This window comes from Schistocerca nitens, chromosome 1 (genome assembly GCF_023898315.1).
Source record: "Schistocerca nitens isolate TAMUIC-IGC-003100 chromosome 1, iqSchNite1.1, whole genome shotgun sequence".
Lineage (NCBI taxonomy): Eukaryota > Metazoa > Arthropoda > Insecta > Orthoptera > Acrididae > Schistocerca > Schistocerca nitens.
The window spans coordinates 491,916,163-491,925,813 of NC_064614.1; the positions used below are offsets into that span (position 1 = coordinate 491,916,163).

At 41.2% G+C, this 9,651-nt stretch overlaps 1 non-coding gene across 1 annotated transcript; it reads right to left on the reverse strand.

The window, feature by feature from the left end:
* Window positions 1-1,749: 1,749 nt before the first annotated feature.
* Trnar-ucg (transfer RNA arginine (anticodon UCG)) lies at window positions 1,750-1,822 on the reverse strand. The gene has a single exon. It is a non-coding gene; the product is annotated as a tRNA-Arg (tRNA).
* Window positions 1,823-9,651: the final 7,829 nt, after the last annotated feature.

The following is a 9,651-nucleotide window of genomic DNA, read 5'->3' on the forward strand; positions in this document are numbered from 1 at the left end:
GATACTTGATCGTGTAATCATATCAGTTAGTTGGTGGCAGTTTGCTCGCATCTAAGAAGCATGCCGTGGTAACTTTGAAGACATTCGCGACGTCTTTTGATTCATACGCGTGGGGTTCATAGATTATGTTTCCTCCATGCACCTTGATTCTGGATTCATTTTGTTTATGAGTCTTTCCTTTGGTAACAGTTGTGAAGATACCATGTGGTTCTCTAGAAAGAAGAGACAATTTGTATGTTATCTATTTTCTGATTGCGCCAGTAATCTCGCTTTCCTTAGACATCTACTGTAAAATTTGAAAGTTTCATATTCTTTTGTTCGAAAATTGTATCGTATATCTTTCTTTTTTTTCTAATGCATCTCTGTCACGTAATTAATGTAGGTACCACATCTTGACAAGTTCTTTTACTGTGTGGTTAACGCCATAATTTGCATTAGACCTTCTGGAAATCTTTCCTTTTTACAATCATTCAGACTGCTGTTGCTGCTGCTGCCCCTATATGAAATTTGTTACACCGTTTGAGCCACATTACAGCCACGTAGGACAATTGAGTGTTACGTGTATCAGGAATTTACAATAAACAATCACCTGTGTTGTACAATTAAGAAAGTTTTTTAGCCTTCACTAATTCCATTTCCCCCTATCCATCACCAGACGAATATATGTGCTTCACCATCTTCCTCAATTTCATTTCACTATTTGATTCAAATAAACCTGTTTCGTAGACAAAAAAAGAGCCTTCTGAAATCTCCCTTTGTTTAGTCATCTTGGAATATATAGCTTTCTTACTCGACCGCAACTTATTAGCTAAACCGATGCATAGATAGTAAACCTCTGTAATAAAGGTGCTGAGACAAACCTTTCGGGTCGGTAATTACTTATTTCATTTTGTTCCTTATTTATTAATCAATACTGCACAACGCTAAATGGAGTGCAGAAGCTGTAAAGCACTTCTCTTGGCCTCGTAAATGCATGGTTTTAAATCACAGTCCATCCTGATCTAAAGATACGATGTTTGTTATTTTTTTAGTTAATTTAGCCAAATAGTAGGATGGTTCTTCAAGTAAACAGAGGATATACTCCTTCATTTCTTTGAAATTCGTACATACATGAAAGTATGGACGTATCATGACTTCCACAGGCTTAGGTTAAACAAGGCGGGGTAGGAAAAGCACGGGAATTAGATGCCCATATATGATGTTTCTTGAGAGAGATGATGCCGACAGAAATGGTCTTTTTGAGAAACTATCTAGACATTACACCTTTGCTTGCCCCAGGTAAGTGCGTTCTAATGATCAAAAAACGGCATACTGATTGACAACTAACACGTAAAAATTCAATTCTGTTTGACACAAAAGTTAAAATTTAATCGTTTAGTATCTATTTTACGTACAGACAGCAACGTTTATATGCTTCACCTCCATAGAGACATAAATGGCTCGAATGCAGTTGTACGGATCCAAGATACACATGAACATATAGATAATTAATATTTCATTGGCTTCAATATAGACTGATGTTTTCACTATAAGCAATATGTTGCATAATAATTGGATGCTACATACTTCATTTTATGAGAGCTTAATTTCAATTACTTTTGTAAGGTGATGTCACTTCATGCGCACTTCTCGACCTGTAAACTAAGCAATGTATTAACTGCGGTTATTACTGCTCCTCTGGCTACTCGCTTATCATCGATACCAAGAAGCAGATAGCTCTTCTACACAATAAGCTAGTAAAAAATTATTCGACCGTGACAGGACTCGAACCTGCAATCTTCGGATCCGAAGTCCGACGCCTTATCCATTAGGCCACACGGTCGGCCGACATACGCTTGCTGTACAGATGTATATGGACTCCTTCATGGCCATTCATTATTTCAAGATTTTGGTAATTTAAAGGAGTTGTGGATTTATCTTTATTGATTCATGTTGGATGGCCCGCAGCTGATGGTGAGCGACTGAAGTAAGTGTACCATCTCACGCTCTCAGTCGAAGAAGTGCATCACCAGTAAAGGCCATATCTTACCACATCTACGATTATTAGACGCGCTTGATATTTCCATAATAACGAGCCTAATGTTTCTACATTATTCAAAATTTTTGTTAAATGTTGGCGTCACACGCTTATCGCAGTGCACTGACGCAGTAGCTACCAGAACGAGCAGATATTCAGGCACCAGATATGGCGACTTCGACTTAAAATGGGCCGCACTAATCGAACTATAAAGGTCGTAATTCCGATGACAAGAAAGAAAATACAGCTTCTCTACATTTCAGAGCTGTATCGTGAAAATCGGCGTATTGCAAGTCCCACCACTGAAGGTATCAACTGGAAATCCAAATGGTGTTCTTCCCTACCGTAAGCGTAATAAAAAAGGACAGCGTGTTGTTTGCTCTCCTTCGAAGCAGTCGTGATCAGTCTCTTCCCTTCCCCCTCCCCATTTTACTGGGCGCTAAGAACTTGGAAGTTTAGAGCCCTAACTAAACCTACTTCACCGTTCCGGGAAAGTTGCAGCAGCACCGACGCAACAGTCTGAACTACAAACATTAACCCACTTACTGACATATAAGCCGGCTGATGTTTGCCATTAGGTCTTGGCTACTCGTGTTGCGTTTGTGCTCAGATATCTTTTCTGTCCTGGTGCCTCTCTCTCTTCTGATAGCAGACAGATTGTGGCACGATCATAGTAAATGGGCAACCACCATAATCACCATTTTCTATCGTTTTTGGGACTCGACTCTGTCTTTTCTGTCAACGTCACATACGGACAGCATTTTTTATCTACGTTTCCTCACTCGATTGTTAGCTGTATTTCTACCCGCCTTTCCTTAGCCCAGTATTCTTACTAAAGACTTACAGCTCATTGTTCTCTACAAAGATTTATTTCTACACACTATGAGGCGCTTCATATCCAGTACATTTTATTCAGAGTATGCAGACAATGGCTCTTTTTTATCTACGCGATCTTAAAAAAGATATACTTCATATGATTCTGATTATTGTTTACAATTTGAGTTGTTAATGAGACTGCTTGTTCATGACGGCCCAAGTGTTCTTTTACCGTGAGATATACGTTTTTAGCAAATCTTAGATTCCAGTATTTTTTTTTTTTTTTTTTTTTTTTTTTGCTTTCAGGATCGCTGTTATTGTTCATCTCTTGTGGCCACGTGCGATTTTTTTTTTTTTGTAGTTACCAGTTTTAAAACTGGTTTGAAGCTGTCCTCCACCTCTTACCACCACCTAGTGCCAGTTTTATTATCTCCGCACACCTAGTTCAAGACAAGCTTCCTAGACAATCTGTGGAATGTATTTCAATAACGGCAAGGACTTACTAAGAGACTAATTCAATAAATAATGCCCCATAATTTTTTGACAGAATTCTCAAAATATATTTATTCTTAAGAGTTAGAATTTGATGAGAAATCACTCAAAATTTATTTTACATGTACCATTTTCCTACACAGTCTAAGTCACACCAACATTGTGTAAGAGCGTGTATTCCCTGTTGGTAAAAGCTTTTGTGCTCGTAGCCTTGTTTTTACAGGGTGAACTACGCTCTCATCATCATCTAAGTGTGTCCTACATAGAGAATCAGTCAGACATGGGTGGAGAAACTGAAGTGGGTTAAAGACTTGTTCCCAGAATATGGCGTGTATAACATTGCGGACAAGAGCTGCCCCTAACATCCTGCTCTAAGAAGGTATTCTCAGTAACAGGATTTTGAATCGGTCACAAACCGACACTAAAATTGGTACTGTGGTGCCCATTGCACTTAGAAAAATATACAGTTAGAGTAATAAGACTTTGAATCTTTCACAAACCGACTTAAATTAGAAATTTTACAACATTCATTTGGAAGCGTAAGACAGATTGACACTCATAATCTTCTGCTTCAGAAGCTTCTGTTGTGGAGCAGTCAGAACTCTTAAAGGTATGGAGTTTACATGTTTCATAGCACAAGTTTCTTTCAAATGGACTGATATTGAGCAAGATTTAGTAAATCAGTTGTCGCATCAGAAGGTAGATTTCCTTGTTATTCCTCCTCCTCCATTCTCCGTTATCTAAAACTGGTCCCCATATCTTCCTCATTACTCTTCTTTCAAATATTAATAGTTTTTCCCTTTCTCGCTTAGTCATGCTCCATGTTTCTGAACCGTACATTACTGCTGGGCATACACTGTGTTCACTGAGATCGATTTAGAGCCGAGCGAGCATGCATTTCATTCCCACTGCTATTCTTCCCGTGATGTCCATTTTTATGTTGTTGTCCGTGGTAAACCAAGATCCCAAGTATTTGAAGATCTAGTAAATCAGTTGTCGCATCAGAAGGTAGATTTCCTCGTTTTTCCTCCTCCTCCATTCTCCGTTATCTAAAACTGGTCCCCATATCGTCCTCATTACTCTTCTTTCAAATATTAGTAGTTTTTCCCTTTCTCGCTCAGTCATGCTCCATGTTTCTGAACCGTACATTACTGCTGGGCATACACTGTGTTGTAGATTTTCATCTTAGTGTTCACTGAGATCGATTTAGAGCCGAGCGAGTATGCATTTCATTCCCACTGCTATTCTTCCCTTGATGTCCATTTTTATGTTGTTGTCCGTGGTAAACCAAGATCCCAAGTATTTGAACTGGTGTACTCTCTTGAACCTCTTGCCATTTATCTCAAGAAATTCTTCCTTCTCTTGTCTTCTTCCTAATTGCATGAATGTTTTGTCTCGATTCACCTTTAGCCCTACCTCCTGTGCATAATTGTCCATTTTCTGGTACATTTATTTCAACTTGTGCTTTGTTTCACTTAGTAGTACTACGTCACCTGCATATGCGAGACAATTGAAGTTACCGTCCATCCGTAGTCCAGACCTCTCCTGTTACCTACTCTCTTTTATTACTTTCAGTAAGATGGCATTGAACAGAACACATGAGAGAGCATCCCCTTGTCTGAGGCCTGTCTCAATCTCGAATGTTTCTGATGTGGCTCCTCGGAAACGTACTGCTGCCTTTGAACCTTCCAGACAAGCTTGCACCATTCTCACTAGCTTCTCAGGGATTATGAAGTCACGCATTGCTTTGTATAGGCTATTCCTGTGGATGCTGTCATATGCACGTTGAAAATAGACGAACAGGCTGTATATATATATCTTTGTCATATTCCCAGTGTTTTTCAAACAATTGTCTTAGTGTGAAAATGTGATCTATTGTCGATCGGTTTGATCGAAAGCCAGTTTGGTACTCCTGTATGTTGTTCTCTATGAATGGTTGCAATTTTCTGAGGATAATGATGGACAGCACCTTATACGTTACATTCAACAAGCTGATTCCTCTGTAGCTACCGCATTCCATTTTTCTTCCCTTTTTGTATATTGGGCATATTATAGCCAATTTCCATTCATCTGGCAGTGTCTTCTTCCCCCATATCAACTGGATCAGTTTATATATTTCGAAGTGTAAGCTCTCACCTCCCTCCTTGATTAATTCTGATGTTATTCTGTCCTCCCCTGGGGATTTGTTGTTTCTGAGTCCTTTGATTGCGATCTTCGCGTCTTCTTCACTAACTTCCCATTCTTCTTCATCTTTCCTCCTCCGTAGTGCTTGCAGGTAATATCTCACCTTGGTCTGGGTGATTCAACAGTTCTGAGAAGTATTCTTTCCATCTTTCTACAATTCTTTCCTTGTCATTTATCAAGTAACCGTTCTTACCTCTTATGAAAAAAGTTGGGCTCTGAAATCACCATTCCGATTTTTTGTGTATTGGAAGAATTGCCTTGAGTTCTTTTTAGATTTATTCTTGTTAGATATATTCTCTTCTCTGCCTTAGGATTCGCTTTGTCTCTCTTCTGATGTTGATAAACTGTTCCCTTTTCTGCTCATTCTCCCTGTCAGCTAGCCACTTCTCCCTCGTCTTCGTTCTCTTTTCTGTAGCCTTCTGGCATGTCTCGTTGAACCATTTCCTCTTCTTCATTATCTTCTTTCTTCCCAATATGTCCTCCGGTACACTTAGTACCGTGGACTTTAATTCTTTCCACCTTTCCTCCACATTCTCTCTTGGTTCCAGGGTCCCTAGGACCTCAAAACGTTTTTTGATTTCTATAGCATATTATTCTTTAATGGCACCTTCTCGTAGTTTCTTAACATTCAAAGCAGGTTCTAGTGTCCCCTTCTTCTTACGCGTGTAGGTGAACATGAGTTTAAGCCTGCACACAATGAGGAAGTGGTCTGACGTACAGTCGGCTCCTCTATACGACCTGACGTCCATGACTCTATGGCTATAGCGCTGGTCCACCAACATGTGATCTATCTAGTTTATGGTTCTTCCATCCGGTGAACACCATGTTAGCTTATGTACTCTCTTGTGTTCGAAGTAAGTCGAACTTACTCTCAGGTTCGCCGGCCACGGTGGCCGTGCGGTTCTAGGCGCTGCAGTCCGGAACCGCGGGAGTGCTACGGTCGCAGGTTCGAATCCTGCCTCGGGCATGGATGTGTGTGATGTCCTTAGGTTAGTTAGGTTCAAGTAGTTCTAAGTTCTAGGGGACTGATGACCTAAGATGTTAAGTCCCATAGTGCTTAGAGCAATTTTTGAACTCTCAGCTTCTCTGGATAGCTAAGTTGATCATCCTCTGACCATTCTCATTGGTCTCATAATGCAAACTGTGCCTTCTTATAGTTGGTATGTAGAATTCTTCTTTTCCTGCTTTTTAATTAAAATCTCCCAGCACTATCCTGATATTTCTTGTTGGTGTGCTCTCAATTGTTTGTTCCAGTTGGTCATAGAACTCTTCCTTTTGCTCATCTGTTTTATCCTCAGTTGGGGCATGAACATTGATGAAAGTGATGTCTGACACTTGGCTTCCAAGTACTATGTAGGATACTCTCTTGTTAACAGCTTTGAATTCCTTCACCGAATTTGCTGCTTTGTTGTGTATTACAAAACCAGTGCCGAATTCATGTTTACCCGCTGTAGAATAGTGTGTATCCATCCTTTTCGTGAGTTCCTTCTTCTAGCCATCTTGTCTCTTGTACCTCCACCAGATCCAGTTTGTATCGGTTAATTTCTGAGACCATAGTCTGGATGGTTCCTGGTCTATATAGGCTCTGAATATTCCAAGTTCCAGAATTAAAATTCCTAAATAGTATGCCGTTTGTCCTTTGCAGTTTTCGTATTCCATTGTATCCATCCACGTCCGAGGCAAGATTGTATTTCGTAATAAAGAGTTTTTTACAGTATTGGGTTGTTAGCCCAATGCCCAACCCTCCTCCTTTATCCTCGCTTGGGACCGGCAGTGACTGTTGCAAGGCAACTGACCCCAGGCGGAGTTCCACTGTTACTAACATATTGAAGTATTTTGTTCATTGTTATTGTTATTATTAGCAAAATCGCAGGCATCTATGGCATGTTGAAATGGGCTGTGATAGCAAATTGTATTTGTAAGAGACTGGAAGGGGACGGGGGGGGGGGGGGTGGGAGGCGGGGGAATTTGTCAACGTGGACAATCTTAAGTGATAACAGCAGAAGTCTGGAGCAGACATATGTGTTAAGTCTCATCCCAGTTTCCCCCAACAGCCGTAAATCAATTTTAGAAAATCACACTGAATCACGATCGACTTGTGGCCTCCCCACAGAACTGAATCCTGGACACCTGGTCGCCAGCGCCTGCAGCGCCCTGATCTGTTCGATTTTAGCCGCGAGCGGTTCCAGACGCTTCAGTCTGGAACTGCGCGACCGCTACGGTCGCAGGTTCGAATCCTGCCTCGGGCATGGATGTGTGTGATGTCCTTAGGTTAGTTAGGTTTAAGTAGTTCTAAGTCTAGGGGACTGATGACCTCAGATGTTAAGTCCCATAGTGCTCAGAGCCATTTGAACCATTTTTTGTTCGATTTTATACTGCGTTTCTAATGAGATCGTCCTAGTCTTCCTTTCTTTTTCCCTCTTGCTATTTGTTGAACAATGAGGTTTAAGCGCAGAGGAGGCATATGTGTAAGTCTCATCGAATGTGCCCCCAACAACAACCGAAGATTTCTTTTCCTATAGTCCGATTAAAACTGCTTAATAGTTGACGCTTCACGTGTTGGAGCTAGTTTCTTCCAATCAGAGGGCTCAACGTCACGCCCAAATCGTTCGCCGATGTCGAACTGCCACAGTTAGTCAGTTCACTTTGAATTCCTTGTCTTTCTTGATGTGCTTGGATCTCGAATCATGGGTGTGGCACTTTTATTTCATATTTCATCACTCATGACAACTATACCAAAAGCAAAAAACACACACACGCGCGATCACGAGCACGCGCGCACCTGCGTACGCAATGATAGATCGGCTTCCATTAGATAACTTCGCACGTCACTGTCGTAAGGCTGTAATTCGACGTTGCGACTGGAGCACCAGAGACATAAATATAACAATGTAATGCAGTGTAGTGGTGCAGCGCAGTGCTTAGCGTACAAATCTGATGTGTAGAAAGTTAGAGGTTCGAATCACAACGAATTTTGCAATTTTTTTTATTTCTAAATCTAGTCAAAATGGTTTGATTATTGTTAGTTTTATTAAATTAATTGCATTAAATGTAAGTTTTTTGTTTCTAATTCCTTGCCGCGTGATTTTCATCATCCTATTGATTTTTTATTTGCTATTCCTTTTCTTCCTGTCATCCGTTTTCCGTCTGGAATCTGCCTGTGTCACCTATAGTCTGCAACCAGGTGCCAACGTGGACTGCTCATCGGTTGGTAGCGCGGCAGCTAGTGTAGCATAAAAACGAGCAGTTAGCTTTCGTCGAGTCGTAGCGCCTGTTCCGTTCACAGCCACCGTCTACCATCATGGTGTGAGGTATGAAGGTGGCCTAAAACAGAGAGAAACCGATAACCTCATGAAAAAAGAAGGTTTTTGTGGTTGTGATTGTTCATTTCACTTTTAAGTAATAGAGAAACCTCTGCTCTCTGAGAGAAATGTTCTAAAAAATCAGTGTAGCTTAGTTTCAGGTAACTATTGATTGTGCTTTTAGCGACGAAACCGAATTTTTTTCTTTCAAAAAATGGCTCAAATGGCTCTGAGCACTATGGGACTTAACATCTGAGGTCATCAGTCCCCTAGAACTTAGAACTACTTAAACCTAACTAACGTAAGGACATCACACACATCCATGCCCGAGGCAGAATTCGAACCTGCGACCGTAGCGGTCGCGCGGTTCCAGACTGAAGCGCCTAGAACCGCTCGGTCACACCGGCCGGCTTTCAGTCTTCAGACCGCTCGTAGACGGTAGCTTCAATAGTCGTGAACAAAGCGATTGAGATTTTAGTTTTGCAGCAGATTGCTGATCACCGTTTTCTCGGATACATTGCACATCATGAGGTTGTGGTTAGCTTAGGACATGAGTTTAAATTCAGGGCCGCATAACGCGTCGTCTGCTGTAGTTCAGTCATTGGTCTCGTAAAATCAGCTGTCGACAGAGCATATCGCATCTGCGACATATCTCGCGACAGCCACTTCCCAACAATGCTCCGCGTTACTCATTAAAAGTATCTGTGAAGTGACCCGTTGTGTCTGGGTGTCACTTGTAGTCGAGCGGCAGCCGGCAGCCTATGTGGCAACACTGTAGCGGCGAGTGATACACGTCAACTGTCAAGTAATTTAAATCGGGCTATAGTTGTCGAATGTTGC